The sequence below is a fragment of the Mytilus galloprovincialis genome, chromosome 13, assembly GCF_965363235.1.
Source record: "Mytilus galloprovincialis chromosome 13, xbMytGall1.hap1.1, whole genome shotgun sequence".
In the NCBI taxonomy this organism is placed as follows: Eukaryota; Metazoa; Mollusca; class Bivalvia; order Mytilida; family Mytilidae; genus Mytilus; species Mytilus galloprovincialis.
The window spans coordinates 64,270,940-64,298,661 of NC_134850.1; the positions used below are offsets into that span (position 1 = coordinate 64,270,940).

Here is a 27,722-nt window from a genome sequence, read left to right on the forward strand (position 1 = left end):
GCAGGGGTTCGTGTTATTTATTCTTTAGTTTTCTATGTTGTGTCATGTGTACTATAGTTTTTCTGTTTGTCTTTTTCATTTTTAGCCATGGCGTTGTCAGTTTGTTTTAGATTTATGAGTTTGACTTTCCCTTTGGTATCTTTCGTCCCTCTTTTCTTACAAGACCAATTAATGTTTCATAAACGGCTAATTTAGGTGACGGGTAAATTGACCTTCAAAAAAAGATTTAAAAAAATCATCTTTCATTGTGAATTTCTTATCACCACTCGAATACAGAAGATATCAGGTAAATGGTAGCTATTTCATTCAACAGATGTTATGAACTAACCATACATACACACACAAAGGGAATTTTAAAAGGTAAAATAGTATTAACTTTTGCAAATTGGTGAAAACATGTTAGATAATTACTGCATTAAATTTCATGAATTAATACTCGCTTACTCCGGACATCATAAGTCCTAACTTTACGTTTTCAAAGTTTTACTGGTACATATACAATAACTTGTGGTTAATAAAATATTTACGAGGCCAATCTCACCCTCTAATTGATCGATCGAGTATTGATTGCTTAACGACCAGTGGCAATTACATACCCTTTCAAGACACCAAAACGGCTACTGAGAATCTATAAAACATAGCTTCAACAGGATTAAAACACGGTCAAATTCCGTTTCCTGTAATAATTGACTTTCAGCTGACAAACTCAAACTAACTCAGTCTCATTGTGGGCAGATTCTGTATCATTTGTAGATACAAAATTGTCTAAATTATCAAATTCATTACAATTATATTATTCGCATAGCAAATATTGAGCTGAAATTTTTTAGTAACCATGTTTCCCGATTCTTAAACACAAGACAAAATATCAGCAAGGGTCCTAATTCCCAATAATAAAATACAAGACTCAATGTCAATATGTTTTTTTTTTATTCCTAAATACATGAATGATACCAATATGTTGCTTGATTCCAAAAGAAAAGACACGATGTCAATATATTTCATGATTCAAAATACAAGACACGATGCCAATATGTTTTCCGATTCCTTAATACATGACACGATGTCAAAATGTTTCCCGATTCCTAAATTCAATGCACAATGTCAATGTCTATAAAATTGTGATTTTTTTTCACAGGATATCATTCCCAATTTTTCAATGCCACATGAACTTCTCTTTTTGGTAGATTATATTTAATAGATAAACCTAAAGGACCATGCTGTAAAAGAGAAGCAACGGATACAAAGTCACATAAGTCGAAAATAAACTAAAAAAGTCATGGCTAAAAATGAAAAAGATCAAAAGACAAACAACAATACATAAAACGCAACAAAGAAAAATAATGACTGAGCAAGACAAACACCACAAAAAAAACCCGGAAGTAATTGATTTCTGTCACCTTGAAAATTGCAAACATATATGATATCTCGTCAAGAATGCACTACACAAACAAAGAATAACTTTGTCTGAGCACTTGAATCATTGGCTACCGAAAACAGATAAGTGAATTTTCTATTAATTACATTTTAATATATGAATTACAGTAAACTTAGTATTAAAAATAAAAATTGTCCACAACAACATATTGACAGTAATATCATTTATTGATAGGTGTATACGTACTCTTAGGAGGCAAGGTTTGCCTACTAAAGTTTCAAACCAATAACAAAAATGTAGGGTATTGATAACAAAAACCTTCGGGACTTATGAGTTTGAAGTCACTTTGAGATCTTTCGCCTCCCCCCCCCCCCCCCAAAAAAAAAACGTCTTGCAAAATGTGTCATCCGTCATCATCATGAAACGTTTAAAAATCATGTGTAGTTCATTTTTGTAATAAAGGATGTTTGATCTATTTCTTTAGTGTGTGTTTGATAAACAAAATAAATCAGTTTGTTCTTTCCAATTGATGATTTCGAAAAGTAATGTTTTTTCTGTGTTTTTCGAGGCCAAAACAATTGCAATCCATAACACGATACATTAAATGTAGAATTGATAAAATAACAATAATTATAACTGAATATAACCGAATCCGTACAAAGAATGGGTTCTTGCATGATAAAAAATATATTCCTAGATGTAAGTAAAGGCAAAAATAGTATACCGCTGTCGAATTCATAAATCGATTGAAAAAAAACACAATTCCATGGTTACAAACTAAAACTGAGGAAAACACATCCAATATAAGAGGAAAACAACGACACAACAGAAACACAAAAGTGCAACAAAAAACCAAACGACAATTAAACAAAATGATTTTCAGCATTTTATTAAAAAATGTTCATGCCAGTACTAGGCTGGTGATCTCGATGACGAACAGGTTACATGCAAAGGTATCTTCATGTATCCTGTCAATCATTCCAAGTTTTGCTACTTATGAACAATATTTTTTAAAACTATATATTTGACTAGACAGTCTAATGGATATTACTTCATTTGTTTTTTTTTCTTGCTGAATTTCTGATATATAATTATGATAATTCCCTTGCGCATGAGATCAACCTCGGGTTTTGTTAGGACTCATCTTGCTCACTTTTTAGTTTTGTATTTGTTTGTTTCGATTGTCTTTTTTTCGATTTTCGTGTTTTTTTCCATGGCATTGCTAGTTTGTTTTCGCCTTATGAGTTGTGAATACCATTGGTATCTTCCCCTTCGTTTATACTTTAAAGAAGTTTCAATCTATAAAATCAGCAGATATTAAATCTTTTCTTTTCTAACGTTTTCAAAAGCCGCATTCAATTGATAAACCAGACGTAGGTTTCTACGGTAGAACTTATCATGAGTTAGATTTGTCAATAAATATTAAATGAAAAAGAAAATAAAAACCCACTTGTTACCTACTTTCGATTTATCACAAGCACCATTATATAAAGAGTGTGTAAAAAATATTATTGATATCGTAAATACACTGTCCCTAATGACAAAATGAAGGCAGCATATTGCTGATTAGTTTCATGTGCATGAAATTAATGTAATATTTAGTATAAAATACAAAAATGCAAAAGATATTTCCTCTTTCAAATACATAAGCTATAGTTTTTGTTTGGGTTATTTTTTCTCTTTTGGTGCACAAAGTGTTTCCCACATCCGTCGCATTCTGTTGACTGCCACCTTGTGGACAGTTACTAATGTATTATATTCATTACGACAAAGTCCAAAGGTTCTCATAAAACCATCAATATAATGCAATTTTAATCCAAGTTGTTTAATACATAAGGAAACATACACATCTTCCAGATGAAAAAAAGGAACATCTTTTGATATTTTCACTATTTTTGTGACAACATCCAAACTTGTAACGTATCCAGTACCAGAACAAAACCCCGGATAGGTTTTTTGTGGATAACTTTTAAGAGAAGCATACCATTTAGATCGTGTATTTCTAATAGGCCTTGCACTTTGCTTACAGTTACCACCAACTGCAATCTGTAATACTTTGGAGTTTTCCTTTATGACTCGAGTTAGTCCAGGAATATGAACGAACATATCGTCATCTGTTTTCATAACGAACTGTGCGTGTTTGCAGTGTTGTGTTGCCCACTGATAACCCATCAATGTTTTATAAGTTAGATTATTGTATGCGTCCTTAAAGTTTCCCAAAATAATATCCTTTGTTTGTAAGTTTTCTTTCTCTAATTCCTTAGTCATTGGCGATTCTCCAAGTAGAAATACATATCTGATGTTTCCGTTGTTCTTTTTAGCATATGTCAACCAAGTGTCTCTTATAGCGTTTTGACTCAACTTATTTTGCGGAGATGACGTTATCATTATAAGTATTAGGATAGAAACGTTACTTGTTTTACAAATACCTTCATTATTTATCAGAAATTTAAACTGTTTTGAAAAGCATCCATCACATTTATATGGCTTCTCTTTTGGTTTTACTTTAAAATGACTATTGTCAACGCGTGAATGAGTTGTCAACGTTTTAAACTGTATGGTAAGATTTTTCCAACCACCAGTAGCATCATCTATCAACCATGTTGTTTTCTTTAAAAGAATAAACGATTCTTGTTTTGTGTACCAAATCAAGGGAAAACAAGTACTGAGTAAAATCGTTACTAAAATCAATCGTAAAATCTCCCTTTTCCCGATTTTCCATTTTTCCCAAACTACTTTAAACATAAAGACTGGTTTTCACTCTGACATTCACCTGGAATACAAGTAGAGCGATGAAATAGTAATAGATATGTACCTTCAGATATGAAATAAACCCATCATAGACATCACGATTGAATTTTGTCCGCAAAACGCGAATTTCGTCCACCTAATTTTCTGATTATGATTGTGTCCTATGAAATCGAATGCATGAGTTAACGATTATGTTGAGAAAAATTGTTCAGCTATATCGAATTTCAGATATGATGAATTAAACGTTTTAACTTGAAAACCTGCTTTAAAAAAATTATTGTAATCGGTATATGATCCCTAATGTGGAATTCGTGATAGAAAACAAAGATCCAGAATATCATATAATGTACTCCATATCACTTAAGGTGGTACCTTACGCTACAGGGAGATAACTCTGTAAAATCAACTAAACGTTTTAATTACGTTGTGTTTTTAAGGGAATATTAAGCTTCTCAATGATCAAAATAAGTGTTTAAATTTCTGGTATTTGCAAAAGAAATTTTTTGCTCCTTGATATTATACAAACATTATATGCTTTGGAAGTTGCTAACTTTAATCAGTTAATAGATCAATTAAGTTTACAAAAAAAAAGGGAGAAAAAAAAAGAAAAAGAATAAAAAACTAACAATCGTTAAAATTATTTTGTTAACCTTACTTTATTAATATTTACCTGTTGCATCAACCCTAAGTTGCCCAGGGAAGCATCTAAGGGATCCCGGTTTATACAGTCGCATTAGTCGGGGGAAAATAAAATGACAATCGATATTGACCTTGCCATGGAAAAACAACTTTTGTAGGTATACGATAAGTTTGATCTTAACATGCCTAACACCATATAATAAAAGTCTGCAACTCAAAAACGTTCAGTTTTATCAAAGTTTAGGCAATATTGAGATACTTTCTTAATGTAAATTCAGTTATTACAGTACATTTGTCTTGCAGCCATTTCATACATGTGAATAACATTTTGGTATGGTGTTGGGTATGTGTATTTGTTATGATATGTACAGCTGTCACACTAATACATTTTGCTAAAAAGAAGGACCTACACATAGGTTTAATTCAGACAAATTATTGTTGTGATCGTCCCTAATTAAATTTTGTTTAGTCTGAAACGGTATTTATATCTTTTTCAAAATGTCCTGAAAACTCGTTAGAATAAAATAATAAGTCATGTTCAATGTTTCAGTCAATAGTCAGATTAACTCCTGCGGTAAACATCACTGTTCAGAAAATTCGCTTGCAGTCAATTCAGTACTGTTAAATAGCTTTTTAAACAATGCAGCATGTTATTTTTGTGTACAAGTAAATAAACAACTGATGAACATTTTGAACACAGACTTAACAAATCTATATTAACTGCAAGCGATTTTAGAGATGTTCAGATTAAAATGCCAATTTCATTTCAACGTTGTTTTAAAAATGACAAATTATAACATGTATAATTATGAAAACATAGATTTTTTTTTTATGAAATATACATATCAGATGGAAATAGTAAGCATTACAAGCTTTCAAAGAATTGAAACTCCGACATATGTAAGACATACTTAATATAGCCTCTAAACATCTCATGATATGGCATGAATTTTGTGTTAAAAAATGTTGTCGGGCAGTCTGAAAATTTATACGGATTAATATAAGTGGATAGTTTGTTTCCGGATCCTATCAATAATTAAATTGTATAAATATGTAAATGCCAATGTGTGTACATTAAAAGAACTCGTATGCTTTGTTATACAATTGTTTCATATCGTCAAAAAATCATTAGAGAAACAGTTTCCACTACCAAGGCTCGTAAAATACAATTTGATTAGTGATCCACTATCGAAAGTTAAAGCCTCGCGTTTTAGATTTGAAAATTTTACTATCTCGAGTGGATAAATGTTGTAGAATCTATGTTAAACAGTTCTTAACATAAACGGAACCAAATGTACAGCTCCAGGGCGTATGTCGACAATGATTTCTCTTCAGTAACGACCGAGGCGGAACATAATACGTAAATTCAAATATTTCCAAAAGCAAATTAAAAAGTACTTTATACTGGGTTGGTTGCTGGTACTCTAATTTACAATAAAGATCAGTCTGTAAAGTTTTAAAAAATAATTCAATACTAGAACAGAAAGACTTGATAAATATGAATAAAACGTTTAAAAATAGGTAACTCATAAGCATTGGAATACCTATGTGTGTGAAAGAATTTACTTTTAAACGTATAAAATCAAAGTTTTTATCTTTTTAGGGTGTTATTTCAATCAAACAGACGACAACCTTTTGAAAGCATATTGTACCGTTACACGTATTAGTATATCTCACCGAATTTTTATATGCATATAATATATACAATAGTTAATATATAACCAAGCACACGGACGATATCGAAGACTTGTTTTGAAAGTGGGACATTAAATATTTGCCTATACAACAACACTGAAATTCCAATCGTGTTTTTTTAAAAAAAAAGTAAAAAACGAAGATGGACGACGACATCTCAAATGCAGTATTTGGAATAGAGGATAATAAATAGCCAACATATGATTTCGTGACGTCCTTTCAACTATTTTGAGAACAAAGACATCTCAATTGCAGCATTTTGAATAAAGGATAATGAATAACATTTCGTGACGTCCTTTCTTAAGGCGAAGTGTACGTAATTAAACTACACAATGGATTCTTTTTAAATTTTACATGTAGATTCTGCTTGTAAAAATAAATCGGAAAATAAAATAAAAAAAGGGGGTAACCGTTTTCGTTTTTGAGATACGAGCTGTTGAAGTTACAAGCATCATACACCAAAATTACAAAGGATATATAGGGAAAATCGTGAAATTCGGCAGGAATTGTTACATTTCCAAGATTTTCTATTATATTAGACAATCGATTTTTTTTTAAATTTATGAGACGATTCTAAAATGTCTGAGGAATCGATTGGTGCAAAGAAAGTCCTTAGCAACCGTGCTACTTTTCAAGCTATACCCTGTTAAAGTTGAATCTTGAGTGTAAAAAAACAAAAAACAACGACAACGTTATTGACGTCGCCGCAACAGTTACGACGCTTCATATAGTCCTATACTTGTATGAAATATATACTGTTTTGTTGGAGTTCGTGTTGCTCGGTCTTTAGTTCTTTATGCTACGTTTTGTGTACTATTGTATTGTATTTGTCTATTATATTCGGGTGCGTGCGGAGATCGCCAAGCTAGAAAACGGTTGACATTTTCTTCATTATGAACTAGAACTATTTTCGACTTTGGTGCCTTATTTTTTGTTAAAATCTAAACACTGCAACGTGTTTTCAAAATCTTTGTTCCCATAAAACTTCATTTCATCAAGGTCTCTTCTCAGAATATCAGCCATCTCTCTGGCACAGGACAACAAATCAATATTTAAGTAAATTTAAGTTGTGTGGTAATTCTTAGTACATTTGGGTAAATTAATCTAATCTTTGTGCCGCACAAGCATTTCTATAATTCAACACATCCCTGAGCCACGACATTATATATTTTATGCATTGCATGCGCTTCTTTTTATCACAATCCAAACCGGCTAGTAACCGTTGTATAACTTTACACGTCTGAAGACGAATATTTGCGTGAAACATTTTTGTATGATTTTTATTTCTAGAAATCAACCTGAAATCTACAACAGTCCATTCCGAAAGTCGGACTGGACCTTTACTTTTATGTGCATTCGGGATCTACACAAATTGTAACCCGAATTATTCAGTCGTTTTATTCAGCTGATGTACGAATGCTACATTTCTCGTGTGGGAGAAAATCGGACATGGAAAGGGCTTGAATTATTCGAGTTACTCAAATTAAAACTCGAGAATAAAATTCTAGCTGTTAGGAATTCGTGGAAACAAATGATTGTTTTTCGGCATTACGGTATTGAATCAATAGAGATACCAATTATTTCTTTTAACAAATTGGAATACCAGTCAGTTTATAGGTCTTCAGTTTGAAATAGGGGCGGTAATCCATTCATTTTATCCAATCAATTGGAAGAGGGGATCAACATTGATAGTAAAAAAGCCTTGAAATATTCGATAAAAACGTTGAATGTAAATTATATGAACTCCAAAGTCTCATATTATAAGACTAGTAAACCACAGGCTTCTCAATTCTTGTATGATCATGAACTAGGTGAAAACCTAGAGCTGACCGAGTGCGAGATCCTCATGGATAGTCATCGAGGTCGTTAAACACCCCTTGCAGTAAACTTTGGTTAAATTTTAAAAAAAAATCGAAATGTAATAGTCTGAACACATTTCACCTCTCATTCCACTAAATATTAAATTGCAGTTACAAGTATCACAAAACTTCCCCGACCTTTTTTCTTTAACCATAATAGAGGGAGGAGGGAAGGAAGGATCCAGATCCCGAAATCCCGGCCTTAAAAACACGAAATCCGGCGAGGTCCCGAATTAAAAAAAAATTTAAATCCCAACTACCCGAAATTCGGAAATAGAATTCCCGGATCCCGAAAGGGTCAATCCCGAAATCCCGAGCTTAAAAACACCCGATCCCGGAGTTCCGATAAAGGTCATACCCCCCCCCCCCACCTTTCCACCGTAATTCTATATTTCATTCATTCATAATCTTGGATTGAGACTTGATACTTCAAAATTACTTTCTCTAATTTTGAATGATGCACACAGGCACAATAAAAGAAAACAGATTTCGCTATATATCTCTTCGAAATTGGAATTTGTGAAAGAAGAAATGACATGTTATATTTTATCTTACATGTGTACTTTCAATTTCAATATGGTTCTAAATTTAGATTTAGTTTTCCCATAAATTGCGGACGGAATAGAAGACACCTGTTTATTTTCTGCACATGTAGAAAAGTTGAAAACTGGGAGTTGAATGACATAATTTTTACTTATTTTAAGATAAATGTTAGAGTAAGAAAATTTTTAAGTTAATGAGTAATTTTTGGGGCATAATTTGTTTATTTTTTGTTTGTTTTCCGTCTTTGTTCTTCCGACTGGTAAGTTTTGCACAAGTGGTCAAATTATTCTCTTGGTATCGTCTGATTTCTTATATGAATATAAATCCTGTCCTTAAATTTTCAATTGCACAAAACACGAACATTTCAACGTCTTTTTAATTAAACAATTAAATTCACACGTCTTTCATTAATTATGTGTAACCTATTATAAAACTTTACGTTGAGTACTGTGTTTTTCGTTCAAGACTACGGCTTTTTAAAACGATATTGTTGGGTCAATTCAGGTTTCATTTTAATTAATTTGATATCAATAGAAGAAAAATTGTTACATGTTTATTTGTTTATTTGTTTATAATTTTGTTGTGAGGCGTTTTTTCTTTCTGTTGATATCATAAACACGAAATGCCTTCTCCTACGCGTCTAAAACAATGTTTTTAAGTCAGGCTGCACACAGAACAACGTACAGAATGCTGTGATTTCTAATTGGAGTTATTTAGATAATTTCTATGAGGTTAAAGACAGCACAGGCGTGCTTGTTGGATTCATTATAGACCGAAGAAAGTAGTTTCTCTTTCGTGTGTCCTTTCTTGGAGTAAGGGAGATAACTTGCGTAACTAACGACGAACGTTTTTAATCCCGTATTCCGCTAGAGGCGTGCAATTACGTACACTTCGCCTTAACTGTGAAATGTTAAAAAAACATTTCAAAACTGAAGTCAGGGGGGTATTTGCTTGGTCCTAAAAACCTACTTGTAGCAATTCCAGAAAAAAAATATACTAAGGATTAAGGACATTGTGGAATATTCTCAACATTGGTATATCGGGTGAACGTCATTCTTTATATGCATTAATTTTTGTTTATTTAAATTGAATTATTTCAGCAGTCAATTCATGTTGACTGTCCCTCTGGTATCTTTCGTCCCTCTGGTATCTTTCGTCCCTCCTTTACTGCATCTGAGGTAGATGTTTTGAATAGAAATTATTCAGAGAGGGTCTTTTAACTCTGCTTAAATAGGTCAATGATTGTGATATTACTGAAATAGCAAAAATTCTCGCATCGTTTTCCAATCGCCATATTTTTTGTTTCTTATTTCTCAACTTGTTTCGACATAAAGTATTGATAATGTTTTTTTTATATACTCACCATTCAGAACCACTTCTAATAGGTCCTCACTTGCTGGTCGTTCAAGATGTTTTTAAATCGATCTTTCTCTATATTATATATTTTATGACACTTTATGTCAATAAAAGGTAACATAACCTGCTAGAAATTTTAATTGTCTTTTGCAAAACAGAAATTGTGTATTGATATTTCCTCTCTTTCATGCAAAATACTCTGAAGGGAGACAGAATACGTATCAATATTTCAAAAGTAACTTTCTGTCCTGCTTTGATATTGGGTTTTCTAAATAATTTTTTTATGTGACTTAAAAATAGATATCGCAAAAAAGACATTGCATAACTTTAGTTCAGTTTTTCTGTGTGCAGTCAAATTAAACAAAACACAGTTTTTTTTAATAGAAATCGAATTCTATAAGATGCAAATAATTAATTAAAAAAATCAGTTGTCTCTTATAAAAGTTACATATACAGTATATACAGTACCTTTTTTTAAATGATGCAAATTTCGATAATAAATGTCATTCTTATAATGCTTGAGAGCTTTAAAAAAGATAGGGACAAACAGTATAAGCTAAGCTAGGCAACATGTTTACAAAGTTGTAATGTTTCTTTTAATTGATACATTTCTAGTTCAACTAGCTAAGAAGAATGATACCCTCAACATTTTATGTTATTGAATTCTAAATTGCCATTACAAACGTGACAGTTTTAAGAATTTCTAACAATTGTTAAAAAAAGAGGGGCGAAAGATACCAGAGGGAAAGTCAACTTCAGAAATTGGAAATAAAAAGACAAAAAGACAAAAAATAGTACGCAAGAAAGGACATAGAAAACTAAAGGCTAAGCAACACGAACATAAGGAAGGTAATGAAGCAAAGTATGCCTTTTGGTTTGATTTGACTGCACACGGAGCAATAACATGAATTTAGAATTAAATTACATGAATGAATTTGGATGGAGAGTTGTCTCATTGGCACTCACACTACATCTTCCTATATCTATTTGCTGCTAAGACAAGGCTATGAAATGGAAGGTATCAAAATATCTAGTTGAACTTATCTATCGGACTACCTGTCCTGAACACGAAACAATCAATCAATCCATTGAATTGGTCATTCTAGAAGGAGCAAATTCGTATGTACTTGAAATACAAATGCGTCAGTAATGGATTTTGTTGGGCAACCCTGCATTTCAGTCAGAACATAAAATTTCATATTTTATGTTTTTCATGCGATGTTTATATTTGAATTTGACCATTTTTTTCACCATCTAATTATTTGATGTTTGTGTAAAGTTTATCCTATATAAAACTTGAAAAGAATATTAAAAATTGAAATTGAAAAATCTACAATTTGAAATGGATACGTCCGTGTAACAGTATATACAATTATCATACAATAGACGTGTCACGGTACTTGTCTATCCCAAATTCATGTATTTGGTTTTGATGTTATATTAGTTATTCTCGTGGGATTTTGTCTGATGCTTGGTCCGTTTCTGTGTGTGTTACATTGTAGTGTTGTGTTGTTGTTCTCCTCTTATATTTAATGCGTTTCCCTCAGTTTTAGTTTGTTACCCCGATTTTGTTTTTGATCCATGGATTTATGAATTTGAACAGCGGTATACTACTGTTGCCTTTATTCATATATAATTTTTGCACGCAATGAAGATAACGATCTGTAATACATTTGTATAAACTGAGAGCCTGGCTCGTATTGATATTATTGTTTTATCATGTAATATTTTGTTTCCGTGGTGCTTATTAAAACACAATATATCATGCAACATTCACATAACACGTAAAGCTACCTATAAAATCAACCGAACTTGTCACAAGTTTTAGCTACTAAGTTATAGTAATGGATTTTTTTGGTCAACCCTGCATTTCAATCAGAACATAAAATTTCATATTTTATGTTTTTTTATGCGATGTTTATATTTGAATTTGACGTTTTTTTCACCCATCTAATTATATATTTGCAAGCGTCTTACCTGATGTTCGGTTTGACTTTTTTATTGTATAAATTTCAAGATTATAACACCGTAATCTAAGTAGACTGATAATTGATTCATTCAACATCACAATCATATATACCGATGAAGGATATCTGTTATCCGAAATATTTATAAATAATTACATTTATAGTTCCTTTTTATATCATTGGTGTTGTTATGTACACTTTTTAGGCGTTTATATATATATATTTAAGGCCTGGTATTTCTTAATCCTAAGAAATCCGATGGACAAGGTATAATTTGCAGTTGTCACTACACACAGGCAGACATATATATATATATAAACTTTTTACTTATTTTATTTAATGAATATATATATCTGCACACGTGAAACTTATTTTTTACGCCTAGATATATAGACTCGTTTCTATTTTTTTGTTTGGGCTTGTATCATATTTTCCCTTCGGTTTATATGATCCGTTCATCCTATATTGACTCTTAAAATTTAAGAGTCTTATCTAAAAATGAGGTTACTTTTTATATGGCCTTCCAAATACCGTTTCGATCCCTAACATCACTGAAGAGACATTTATTGTCGAAATCCGGATCTGGTGTACTAAATAAATATTGACACCGCATGTTTGTGGCATAACATCGTGGCCACAAGTTAAATTTGTTTTCCTGTTTAGTATTAAATTTATTTTTAGATCCATTTTGTTACATCTTGTGATCAATTTTATTTGGCAATCGCCAATGGCAGTCAGCAGGGTTAAAAAACATCAGTTGTTCGACCTGTTAGTCAAATGCTTTTTGTTTAAATATACTTTTTCACTTTTTTGGTGTTTTGGAAAATGTTGTTTGTGCTGTTTTTAGACCCTTCTACAACGAAATTTGTTTTACATGCACACGTATAAAAATTGCGGTTTTTATCCAACGCAATCATAGGTTTGAACGTAGTTTTCAATTAAGACTAGTAATATATACGATATGGAAAGGTAAAATAACAAAAATATCGATCCCCGAGGAAAATTCTAAACGAAAAGTCTCTAAGCAAATGGCAAAATCAAAGGATCAAACATATCAAATGAATGAATAACAATAATTCTGACTAAGTACAGGCATTTTCTCATTTAGAGAAAAATGCCTGTACTTCACATCGAAAAGAAAGCAGCTGTAAAAGTCCCCTAAATGTCTAGTGCAAAAGCAAAACCAATGGTCCAATCTTTGTAAAATCAAGTGGCGAGAGACATGGATGTATTCTTAAACAACATTGCCTGATCGATAATATTTTTAAAAGATTTGTGTGTTGGTTCGACATTAGTTTTTATTTTATATTTTTTATTCGATAAATGATTTTTATTTTTATATTATTATTTTTGTTTGAATAAAATCAATTGAATATATATATATATATAAGAAGTTATTGAATTTTTTATTAGCACGCGCCGTTGTTTGGGATATGTCATGCATAACCGATAATCATTTTCAATACCAATTATCGTGTTGATTAGGTCTTTACAAATCCTTAATTAGGTCATTTGGTCTTTAGTAATTAGTAAAGGTAATCAACACATACTAGTTAATCAAACCAGAAAGATTTTCTTAGCTCAAAAATAAAGATAACAGTTGCAAAAATGTCAAATAAACGTTACGTTTTGTTTGTAATAATATTAAAGGCATTGGAGAAATTTAGAAATCCATTCAATCAATTTAATTTGAGAACGTTAACAAATATAGAACTTATTATTGTAAATTGTGGCGTCCTTTAATTAGGGATTAATCCCCGTTTTAACAGCGTTTGTTTAATGGTTAATTATGCACTGGGCACGTGTCGTTCAAAAACACACTGATTAACAATATATTAGAGTTGTAAGGTAATAAATATTTCAGGTATTGGGTATTTGTCGTCATCATGATTAGATTATTTTACTGACAACAAAACTGTATAATTCAACTTACTAAATAAGTTTTAAAATTTTACACTTAGCAATAAACTGGATGATTATTAGACATTTGCGGAAACTAGGTCTATACCTATGATTACACTTAGACTTACGATTACAGTTGACGAAAAACAAGGAGTCCTCTCAAAATTTAAAAAAAAATCTCAATTGAGATACAAAGTAAAATAAAAAAATAATATTTTTAGCATGTAGATAAGTCTATTCGACGACACACCAATGCAGAAACGTGTAGTCATAACAAATGTGAATCCCGGGAAAAGCTTATGATCCCGACTGGTTCTCTGTCTTAAGAGACCATTAACATCCGCTTCAATTTGAAGTAACATTTCAAGAGTTTCACTTATAAAAGGAATATCGGTTGCTTGCATAACAAGTGAACACATCTCTCCCATTCCAAAAGTGTACATCATTGCCTAAAATATTTCCCTGATTGTAAAAGTTTAGTCGTTGGTCAAGCTAGGACTACCAGGGTTAAAATCAGACGACGAATGAAATGTGTATAACATCTGGTGGAGTCTGCATCAGGGCAGCTTGATGGTTAACCTGTGTTCTTCATAAGGGGAAAATAAAATAAATGCGTGAAATACACTAATTATTTATTCATGTTCCAATCGCTTTAAAAAAGCGAGCGGTATATTGTAAAAAGGAGTCGTTCGACTTTTATACGACAACACTTTTGTTTCCACAAACAACTGCTTCCTAAATGACTTAAATAGTGAATGTTTGTTTTAACAATAACGTTTAAATTTTGCCAAATAATATAAACGGTATTTTTCTACTATTTTTCACGTGTTTTTGACGTAGTAAATATCAGCTTATAATTAATTCCTAATGAAATATGAAAATATCTCGATATAAGTGATGTGTTATGTGTTTGACTAAGATTCGGATCCACTTAATATTCGTGTGCATTCAAATATCTATACAAGCAAAGAACATTTAAGTCAAGAATGAAGTAATATAATTTCATGTGATAACATATTACTAATTTATAATGTAAAAAAAAAATCATCGTTTAAAAAAATTGTCTGACTTGCAATAAATCTTGAATTGCATGGGTTCACATACATCCGTGTACTTTAAAAAACAACTTGGGTGCTTTGACTTGCAATAAATCTAAAATTGGGTTCACAGACATCCGCGTACTTTAAAAGACAACTTGGGTGCTTTAAGAATATTTAAACGAAATGCTTGGGGATCTATACTTTGAATGCTTGATTTAATTCAAAATGTTCATGTTTAACGCAACTCAAGTTACTTTTTAAAGAAAACGATGAAAAGGGCATTTAGAACCCATGAGTCAAGAAAAAAGACCCCACCGTGGTCAAAATTAAAACGACGAAAATAGAAATAAAAGTCCACAAAAACTCCACAAAGAAACATATTGTTCATTTCTTGATGACGATATAAAAAAATCAACTGATTTTGACGAATCATGATATATGTTTTCCAATTATTATAACGGTAACGTTTAAATAATTGACACCTCTGATAAATAAGGATAATTTGACAAACCACAATATAAACTGAATCAAGTTGACGCTAACGATAGTTGAAAATTACCATTTGGCGCATGACGGTAAAAGGCATTTGAACCATCTTGAAAGATTTTTAGGATAATTTATTACAACACGGGCCCGTAAATGTAAAGACGAATATATATATGCTTTATATTTTCATTGCATTGGAAGATATTTGTTGTTTTATATTTCTTATTGATCTCGTAAGGCCGTCATAAAACAATTTATAGTAACAAAACTTAATGAAATTCATCAAACTGACAAGTTGTCACAGCTAGCTAAGATGGTAGGTTAGGGAAAACTGAGAAGAAAACAAATCTAGACAAAACAAATTAAATTAAACGTAAAAACCACGAAAAGTCACTGGTCTGACAAGTGTTTCAAACTGGTCCGAGTTGTCTTTTCACCAATAGATTCCACCTAAAGCTGCCAAGAAGCCATTTTTTACCGATATTTCGTTGAAATCCCGTTGTTCAACTATAGAAAAACATCAGTCTATATCTACCACCACTCTGTATATCTACCACCACTCTGTATATCTATCACCACTATGTATATGTATCACTACTCTGTATATCTACCACTACGTTTTTATATCTATCACCACTCTGTATATCTACACTCACTTTGTATATCTCTCACCACTCTGTATGTCTACCACCACTCTGTATATCTACCATCTCTCTGTGTATCTATCACCACTATGTATATCTACCACCACTTTGTAGATCTACCACCACTCTGTATCTCTATCTCCACTATATCTATCGCTCGTTTGTATATATATATCACCACACTGTGTATATTTGTCACTTCCTTGAATATCTATCACCATTTTGTATATCTATCACCACTCTGTATATCAATCACCACTCTGAATATCAATCACCACTATGTACATCTATCACCAGTAATGAATATTTCACCCCAGTCTCAATAGAAAGATTTTATACTTCTAAAAAGATATGGTTTCGAAGAACATTTATTTCAAAATAGGGAGAAAATTTATCAATTGCGATCAGTTCCAAAACTTGACCTTTAACCTAGACTTAAATTTCAAGGTCATAGATGATGAATCTCAAACCATATGACTTATTTTTCAACAGTCCAATACACTATGACAGCATGTTTTTTGTGTGTGTCTCATACACCACAAAGTACCTACTTTGAGCAGAAAAAACACAATGTAGCAGAAAGGACCACAAAGTAGTTTTTAGAGCACAAAGGATCACTATTTTGTAAGGAAATAGTATTTTTTTAATCTGTATTTCAGAAATGTCAATATATGCTTTGCTTTATCAAATTTTATTTTGGACAAAAACAAAGAATCTACAGAAATGTTCTTACCTTATGAATCTTGATTTGCTGAGAGGAACAAAAAGTGCACATGGTGCAATAAAAGAAAAAGGTGCAATAAAAAAAGGACTGCACAGCTGTCTTTTGGGTATATGTTTCGTTGGGCTGTTTAATGAAACAGATAATATACCTGTCTAGATAACCTCGATATGTAATTGTAATAAAAGTGTATCATCATGCCGTGAAATGGATGGCCTTGAAGAATGTCAACAAATGATGAACGATGTCTTGTGTAAATATTATCAATATATATTATTGTATTTGATAAAGTTTACTTTATTTATAGACTGCATTTTTTAACACCGAAATTTTTAGAGTTATTTTAATACACAAAAAAATATGCTGAATCTTCTTTGTTTGTTACATTGTCAACACCAATATCATCAAGAAGTTTGTGAAGTTCAGATTGATTTTTTGGTTGAACTGGATGAAGTTCCCTTCTTTCGCTGTACATGGATTGACGAACTTACTCTAAATTTCTTTTCTTTCTTTTCTTAACGTTCTTCGTCAATTTAAAAGAACTCTGAATTAATTATTGTAGAAGGCTTATTTCCTGTGACCTTTTTTCGTTTACAATTTTTTCTATTAAATGGGCAGCTTTTATTAATATGTTCCTGTTAGTAATATTTTTATCAGTTATTTCACAAAATATTATATAAAAAAAATGTTTTATAGATTTCAGTATAAAAAAATCCAACTGATCGTCTAAAAAGATAAGTCCTTCCTTATAAATATAATCAAAGAAACAGTTTTCTTTTCACTGGATTCTGATGTTATGTCTTAAGTTCAAATATTCTAGTTTTCGAGTCAAAAGTGATTATTAGAATAAAGTATTATTTGTGTATTATATTACTTAATTGCCTTCTTTCTAGTGTTATCTCTATTTTGTTTACTGACAAATGACGAAATAATGCGATAGTTCTAATTAAAGATTTTACAAAACTTTGCCACGATTAAAAAATTAAAACCGACTGAATAAATTAAAATATGAATTAATAATTATCGATGTTGAAATTAGCCGTCGGTAATAAACAGTCAGTTTGTGTAAAAGAAATAGCTACCAAATTTGTTTATTATGTATGTACAAAGTATATGTATATTGTATATAATCAGCCTTTCTGTATATTACTTGTTTTTATAATTGATTCAACAAATTTTGCTTGTCCAGGTGTCAATAACGGTAATGTCCACACCATGAGTAGTTTGATATCAACATGACACATGACACAATAACACAGCGATCGATCAATAATATAAGTAAAAATTGCGTGCCGTATGTTGAACGTCGCCCCTCCTCTGAAAAAGGACGGTAATTTTTGTATAAAATCTCGCAAAATTATGACCCATATTTTGGCACATTACCGTTCACCCAATAAAAGGAAGTGAATTCGTCACCATCAAGAGAAAGTAAAAGTTTAAACGATTTTCGTCCAATTAAAACACTCGTTACATTACTCTTTGGTATATTTAGAATCCGAGATAAACCTAGATTTTCTCTAGAAATGAGATAATTCATTATCTGAAATTGAGAAAATTAATTATCTGGAGATAAATTATGATTATCTGAAAATCGTTCAGAAAAACCTAGATTTTCTTAATATTTTGAGATAAACCGTGATTTTCTGTATTTTTTGAGATAAACTAGGAATTTCTCGAATTTGAATTAAGCTGAGATAATCTTAGTTTATCTGAGATAAACTGGGATTATCTGAGATAATCTAATATTAATTAATAAAAGTGGTTCAGGCGTGCCATAGTTATACACAAGAGGCAAACAATAAAAAATCATACAAGACTACTAAAGGCCAGAGGCTCTAAAATAGAATAATTGTTAAAAAGTAAAACTTTAAACCTTGATGAAAGAAACCTCTAAATAATCCCTTGATTATCACACCATGTTTGGACGTGAACAAATGGGAATACTAGTAAAGTAACGAATTACGTTTCTTCGACTGTCATACTAGTGAGAGATTGAGCTAGCTATGAAACCAGGTCTAATCCATCATTTGTACATAAAAAAACATGTCTGTACCAAGTCAGGAATATGACAGTTGTTATCCATTCGTTTGATGTGTTTTAGCTTTTGATTTTGCAATTTGATTAGGTACTTTCCTTTTTAGAAATTCCGACGAGTTCGGTATTATTTTAAGTTTGCTTTTTACTTTTTTATTGTTAAAGTTTCATAGAAAATAAGTAAAATATATTAATTGCTTTGATTAATTAAAGAAATTCAGTTGAAATAATATTGTCATGCAATAAATTTTCTTAATTTTTTCACTTTAATGGTTCATCGAAATCAAGGACCAACCATCAAGGATTCTGTACTTTAAAAAAAAAGACAAATGACGTTCCATCGCATTTATACCTCATTGTCCAAAGTCTGGACATTGGCAATTTGCTGCATAATTATTCAAACGATCTGGAGAAAACTAAAATCGAAACATAAAACTAAAGTTTGCATCTGTTATGAACACTTTAATATTCAGACTACCTGTTTATAACAAGTTTCTGTAACAAAATCCAAACATTAATTGGTTAATTGTTAGATTTCCTCGAATTCAATATTCTAATAACGATGAAATTAAAGTTTACATTTCCATAGAAGAAATAGCTAAATGCATTAAAAATCTGAAGAACAATAAACCATGTGCTTTGCCACAATGGGAATATATTTCCATTCGTAAATCATGTATTTTAATGTAAAGAGCAATTTAAAAACATTTGAAAGGATACTATACATTAATACTACCTAAAGATTCAAAATGTTCATGAAAACTGAAAAGTGAATTTCTTGTACAAATTGAAATAAAAAATACACTACTTTATAAAATAGAAATTTAAAACATATGTAATATAAGCAAATGATCATTATGAGGTAAACGAAATCGAAAGGATTTTGTAAATTAATTAGGGTGTTAGTTTTCTCAGTTAAATTGTTTAACATTTTTCATTCTCGGCCTTTTATAGCTGACTGTGCGGTATGGGCTTTGCTCATTGTTGAAGGCCGTACAATGACCTATAATTGTTAATTACTATGTAATTTGGGCATCACCAATGAAGAGTTGTGTCCTTGGCAATCATACCACATCTTCTTTTTTTTAATTCAAACTCATAAGTCGAAAGAAAACTGACAATTTCATGGCCAAAAAAATTAAGTTTATAAACAGATGATCAACAGTATACAAGACATAACTTACAAAACTGCAGGAGTAGGGGTATTATTATTAAGAAAATATTACTAACTTTATTCTTCAGAAATCTATTCCATCAACAGATTTACGTCTGTTAAAACCCATATATCTTAATTTCATCAATAATAAAATAATAATAAACGTCAATAGTATAGATAAACGAGAGTTATAAAAACAGCCAGTGTAAAGTATAACAACAACATAGGTGAAGTTGACAACTTAAATCTGACCACGAAAATATAAGTTAAGAAAGATAATTCTCATTGAAGCAAAGCTTGTTTGCAAATTGTTCACTTTTTATTTTACTAAACACTACTCGAAACTACATATATATTCTGTTTATTAGTCAAATTATTTAAAAAAAAAAAACACAACAAAAAAACAAGAACAAAAACAAAAAGGACACATAATAAGACTTTGGAATTATATGTATTGCACACAACAGTATGTTTCGTGTACTGTGATTGACTTTATCATATGAAATTCTAGGACTTCAAATTGAAAAAAATTTTGTTTGTATCATTGTCATATCTTTTTAACTGTATCGATAACATTTGAATTGTTAGTATATCTTGGCTTTCTGATCATTTTGTAATTTAAAGTGTATCCTTATCTATTATACTTTTCTATCATTTATGACAAAACGCCAAAAAAAGGTGAACATCGTCTTTAAAGGGCAATAACTCCAAAAAGGAGTCTGACTATTTCCTCCATATTATCTTCATTGTAGATTTTGTTTTGCTGATCATTTTTGCCTAGCTAATTCTCTATCTGTATAATATAGTTTTAAGATACAAGACAAAAAACGCAAAGATTGGTCAAAGTCATCATCGAAGAGCAATATCTCTAATAAGGAGTCTATTAGACAATAACGACTTGGTTGATGGGCAGGGTCATCGGATGCCATAAAATGTCAGCACAGATAGATCTTCACCTGATGAACATAAAATTTTTTTACATTTTGAGGATGATTTAGGCCAAATTAGGTTTTATTTTGACCAGTAGTTTCAGAGGAGAAGATTTTTGTGAAGTTAACGGACGACGACGGACGACGGACGCAAAGTGATGAGAAATGTTCATTAATAGGGCCAGGTGAGCTGAAAAATGGGTTTGGCTTCATGTCTATGATATAATACAAACATAGATGACAGTTAACACCAATAACAATGACAGAAAACAGTAAAATTGACTCACCTTGAAGGAATGTTTTGAACATATAAAGACGTTAACTCATTATGCTGACATTATCAATAACATTATTTCACACTCATACCTAGTTAAAACTTGTAGTTTTAAAACCGATGACTGATATTTGCAGTGTGTGGTTATACAATATGAAATAAGATCTATAGTCATACACTGTGACAATTGACTATCTTCTTACAAGACCAACTAATATTTCATAACCGGCTGATTTAGGTGACTGGTAAATTGACCTTAAAATACAGATTTTTTTAAAAATCAACTAACATTGTAAATTTCTTATTACCACTCAAATACAGAAGAGATCAGGTACATGGTAGCTATTTCATTCAACAGCTTTTATGAACTAGCCATATATACACACGAAAAAAAGGAAGTTTAAAAGGTACAATAGTATAATCTATTGCAAATTGGTGAAAAAGGTTAGATAGTAACTGCAGTTATATTTCATGTATTAATCCTCTCTTACTCCGAACATCATTGTGTCCTCTCTTTACGCTTTTAAAGTTTTACTGATACATATACAATAACTTGTGATTAATAAAATATTTACGGGGTCAATCTCACCCTCTAGTTGATCGATTGAGTATGACTTATCGACCAGTGGTAATTAAGACCCTATCAAGACACCAGAACGGCTAGTGAGAATCTATTAAACATAACTTCAACAGGATTTAAACACGGACAAGGTCCGTTTCTTGTAATTATTGATTTTCAGCTGACAAACTCAAACTAACTCAGTCTTATTGTGGCCATATTCTGCATCATGTGTAGATACACAATTGTCTAAATCATCAAATGCATTACAATTATATTATTCGCATAGCAGATATTGAGCTGAAAAATATTATTAACCATGTTACCCGATTCTTAAACACAAGACACAATATCAACATGGGTCCCAATTCCCAATTATATAAATACAAGACGCAATATCAATATGTTTCTTGGTTACTAAATACAAAATCGATACCAATATGTTTAATCATCAATAACATCATTGACCAGCAGACATAATTAATATTTTGTTTTCTAGATGTTTGGGCGTTTCCAAAAAGCTGCATTCAATTGATAAAGTAGACGAACGTTTTCCATGGCAGAACTAACTTATAGTTAGATATGTCAATAAATATTAAATGAAAAAGAAAAAAAACCCACTTGTATCTACTTCCTTTTTTATACTGCAACAGTTGTGTTTATTTCCTATATATAGTAACACAGCTATATTTTGTGCAATGTCAATTTCATCAAGGAACACTTTTTCCACAGTCAGGGGTTCATTAAGGGATGATGTGTTACAATTTAAATAGCTATGAATTTATTTATTTAAGTTGCAGTGTAAAAACAATATTAGGTCAATGTCAGAAAAATATCAACTTCTTTGTACTCGGCGCAAAACTGGGGAAGGGCTCGGAAGAACCTCGCCCTTCTCCAGTTTCTCAGCCTCATACAAAAAAGTTGATATTTTTCTGACATTGACCTAATATTGTATATTTATCAGAAGCACCAATTATATAAAGAGTGTTTATAATATTATAGATATCGTCTGTCCCTTAATGGAAAAATGAACAAGAAAAAAAGGCAGCATACTACTGTATAATTTCATGTGCAATAAAAGTGATTTAATGTTTAGTTCAAATATAAAAATGTAAAAAATAGTTGCAAATTTCCTCTTTTAAATATATTACATACACTATACTTTTTGTTTGGGTTAATTTTTCTCTTTTGGTGCACAAAGTGTTTTCCACATCTGTCGCATCCTGCTGGCTACCACCTTATGGACAGTAACTAACGTGTTATATTCATTACGACAAAGTCCAAATGTTCTCATAAACCCATCAATATAATGCAATTTTAATCCAAGTTGTTTAATACATAAGGAAACATATACATCTTCAAGATGAAAATACGGAACATCTTTATATATTTTCACTATTTTTGTGACAACGTTCAAACTGGTGACGTATCCAGTACCAGAACAAAACCCGGGATAGGTTTTTTGTGGATAACTTTTAAGAGAAGCATACCATTTAGATCGTGTATTTCTAATAGGCCTTGCACTTTGCTTACAGTTTCCGCCAACTGCAGTCTGTAATACTTTGGAGTTTTTTTTAATGACTCGAGTTAGCCCAGGAATATGAACGAACATATCGTCATCCGTTTTCATAACGAACTGTGCGCGTTTGCAGTGTTGTGTTGCCCACTGATAACCCATCAATGTTTTATAAGTTAGATTATTGTATGCGTCCTTAAAATTTCCCAAAATAATATCATTTGTTTGTAAGTTTTCCTTCTCTAATTCCTTAGTCATTGGCGATTCTCCAAGTAGAAATACATATCTGATGTTTCCGTTGTTCTTTTTAGCATATGTCAACCAAGTGTCTCTAATAGCGTTTCGACTCAACTTATTTTGCGGAGATGACGTTATCATTATAAGTATGTTGATAGAAACGTTACTTGTATTACAAATATCTTCATTATTTATCAGAAATTTAAACTGTTTTGAAAAGCATCCATCACATTTATAAGGCTTCTCTATTGGTTTAACTTTAACAAGACTTTTGTCAACGTGTGAATGAGTTGTCAACGTTTTAAACTGTATGGTAAGATTTTTCCAACCATCTGCGGCATCATCTATCAACCATGTTGTTTTCTTCAAAAGACTAAATGATTCTTGTTTTGTGTACCAAATCAAGGGAAAACAAGTACTGAGTAAAATCGTTACTAAAATCAATCGTAAAATCTCCCTTTTCCCGATTTTCCATTTTTCCCAAACTACTTTTAACATAAAGACTGGTTTTCACTCTGACATTCACCTGGAATACAAGTAGAGCATTGAAATAGTAATATATATGTACCTTCCGAAAGAAATAAACCCATCATAGACATCCGAATTGAATTTTGTTCCCCAAATGTAGATTTCATCTACACAATTTCCTGATTATGATTGTGTCCCATGAAATCGGATGCATGAGTAAAGAATAATGTTGAGAAAAATTGTTTTCCATTTGTTGCATTTATGGAATTCCCCTTTTGTGTTTACCTTGGAATTCGATATTGGTTGTATTACTTTAACCCCATATATTTCAACCTTCAAATGCCTTTCTTTTAAAAGATATATTCATGCGTTTTTTGATTTTCAAATATTGGATAAATTATCTAATAATGCTGAATGTTAATGCAAATAATCATATCTATGACAACCAGGCGAAAGATGCAAAATAGAGAACGAAAGTTCAATGCAAACAAACATCGCCATGCTAATAAGCCAAATAACAGTAAACAAAGCAAATCATTGATTACTCAAGACTGAGTAACACTAAACCCACCAAAATAACATATGCAGATTCTGATTGATAATAGAGTCTCAGAAAGATAATCAGATCCTGATCCACATATTACACCCGATGGAATTGGAACATATAAATCGTCATCTGTAAAGCAGATATTTCATAAAGTTCAACCATCTCGAATTGTAGATATGATGAATAAAACGTTTCAACTTGGAAACCTTCTTTGAATAACTTCATTGCAATCTATATATGATCCCTAATGTAAAATTCATTATAGGAAACAAGGTTTTAGAATCTAATATCAAGTAATCCATTACAATTCTAACCGAATGTTAATAAAAAACTGTCATCATTGTTATCAACTGATATCAAAAGTCAACAACTGCAATATTCATATTACTTTTTTGTCATCTCTAAATTTCAAGTATTTGCTCAAGATATTTTTTTTAATCCTTGTTATTATACAAACAGTATATGCTAAGATAATTGCTAACTTTAATCAGTTGAATTGCTCAATTCAGTTTACTATAAAAAGGAAAGAAAAAATAACAAACGTTATTGACCTTGCCGTGGAAAAAACCTTTTATAGGTATACGGTAATACTGATCCTAACACGCCTGACATCATATGAAAAAAAGTAAAACCACAAAAATACTGAACTCTGAGGAAAATTCACAAAGGAAAGTCCCTAATAAATTGGCAAATTCAAATGATAAAACACATCAAACGAATGTGTAACAACTGTCATATTCCTGACTTGGTACAGGCGTTTCAAATGTAGAAAATGATGGATTGAACCTGATTTTATAGCGCTTAACCTCTTACTTGTCTGACAGTCGCATCAAATTTCATTGTATTTAAAACGTAGCGTGCACAAAACAGACATAATAGGTAAATTTGTCAAAATAGGGACACATCAGTCATCAACGTGTCACAATCTCAATTAGAACAAAAACAAACAAATATAAACAAATGCAAACAAATACAAATATAAAGAATCAAAAACAAACAAAGTATGCAACGTTAAGTTCTATTTAAGTTTGGGCAATATTGAGATACTTTTTTTTAATGTAAATCTAGTTTTTATATTACATTCGTCGTGCAGCCATGTCATAATATGAATAGGTTTGTTGCTGGGTGTGTGTATTTGTCATCATATGTAGTACTGTCACACTATTACATTGTGCTAGGAAGAAGCACTTACATATAGGGTTAATTCGGACAAATCATTGTTGTTATCACCCCTATTAAATGTAGTTTAGTCTCTTTCAAAATGTGCTGGAAACTTATAATAAACTATTAAAAGTTTCAGTCAATAGTCAGATAAACTCTTGCAGTAAATGTCACTGTTTAGAAAATTCGCTTGCAGTCAATTCAGTATTCTTCAACAGCTTTTCAAACAAGGCGGTATGTTATTTATGTATACAGGTAAATAAAGAATCGATGGACATTTTGAAAACAGAAACCTAACAAATTCTTATTAATTAATAAAATATGTTAACACTAAATCTGATTTTTTTTAAAATAAAATAACGCACCATTCATTGGACACTTTAGACTTTTTAAAATGAATAAATTAGCCGTTGCAATTTTCAGTTCAAAATTTAAATAGTGATTTCATATTTATTGATTACTTTTGCTAATATTGAAAGCTAAAATACAAATGAAATACATGTATAAAAAACTTTGTAAATAAAGTTGAAGGTTGAATATCAAAGAAGGGCGAAAGATACCAGAGGGACAGTGAAACTCGTAAATCGAAAATAAACTGACAACGCCATGGCTAAAAATAAAAAAAAGACAAACAGACAACCAATAGTACACATTAAACAACATAGAAAACTAAAGAATAAGCTACACGAACCCCACCAAAAAATGATGAATGGTGCATTATTTTATTATCCAAAAATTTCACATTAGTGTAAACATATTTTATCAATTAAATTCAAACTATGCAAGAAAATACAAGATACCGAAACCTGTTGTGTTTTAACATAGAAGATATGATAATAATTCAAATAAAGTGGTCTTATTTCTCCTGTATAATACAATTGTATTGGTTTAAATATGATATACTGGGAAAAACAGGATTGTAAAATGAACAATATACCACATGTCACAACTAATACTTCTGTATTTTATTTGTTCAGTGTAATATATTTTCAGAGGCCGATTTGCATTCATAATGAAAAGAATTTTTGTCATGTCCACAGATATGATACTGACATTATTTCTCAAATGGACGAATAACATATCTCCATGTAAGTGGGAACACAAATGAAACACACAGTTGGTTTAGTACTGTATAAATCAGTTTCCGTAATTCATACTCGTCTCTCTACCACATTCCCCATTTCCATTCTCAATTTTATTCGATTTATCTCTTTCCTGACCTGTTGATTATTTTCATTTAATCATCGTGTGGTTCATTTGATCACAGTTCTTTTTTGGTCAAAAGTTGATTATGACGTCAAATTTTCTTGGATTGATCTGAAATTCCTATTGTGACTTCACAAAAAAGGCGATCCTACCCGATGACGTCACGTAAATAGAACGTCGTTCAAAAAGGCGGCTTAAGATTGATTTCAAATTCTCTACAAAATCATTAAAGAAACAGACTCCACTACCAAAGCTCGTAAAATACAATATTTAACCACTCTCGACAGTTAAATTTTAAATATTTAAAACGGTAAGCGAGCCTGGCGTTTAAAATTTTAAAATTTCACTGTCTCGAGTGGATAAATTTTGTAGAATCTATGCTTAACAATTCAATAACATAAACAGAACCAAATGTACTGCTCCAGAAGCGTATTTCGACAATGAAGTTCTTTTAAATGACGACTAAGGCGAATCATTGCACGTAATTAGAAATATTTGCAAAACGCAAATTCCAACCAAACAATATATATATATTTGTATTACAATACTTTCTACTGGGTACTACTGGGTTGCTAATACTCTAATTTACAATATAGATCAGTCTGTACAGTTCTCTCAATAATTGAATACCAGAACAGAAAGACTTGATAAATA

At 31.1% G+C, this 27,722-nt stretch overlaps 1 protein-coding gene across 4 annotated transcripts in view; it reads right to left on the minus strand.

The window, feature by feature from the left end:
* Positions 1–27,722, minus strand: part of LOC143057223 (beta-1,3-galactosyltransferase 1-like) — a 63,589-nt gene that overhangs the window by 27,647 nt on the left and 8,220 nt on the right. The gene's annotated exons all lie outside the window — the stretch shown is intronic.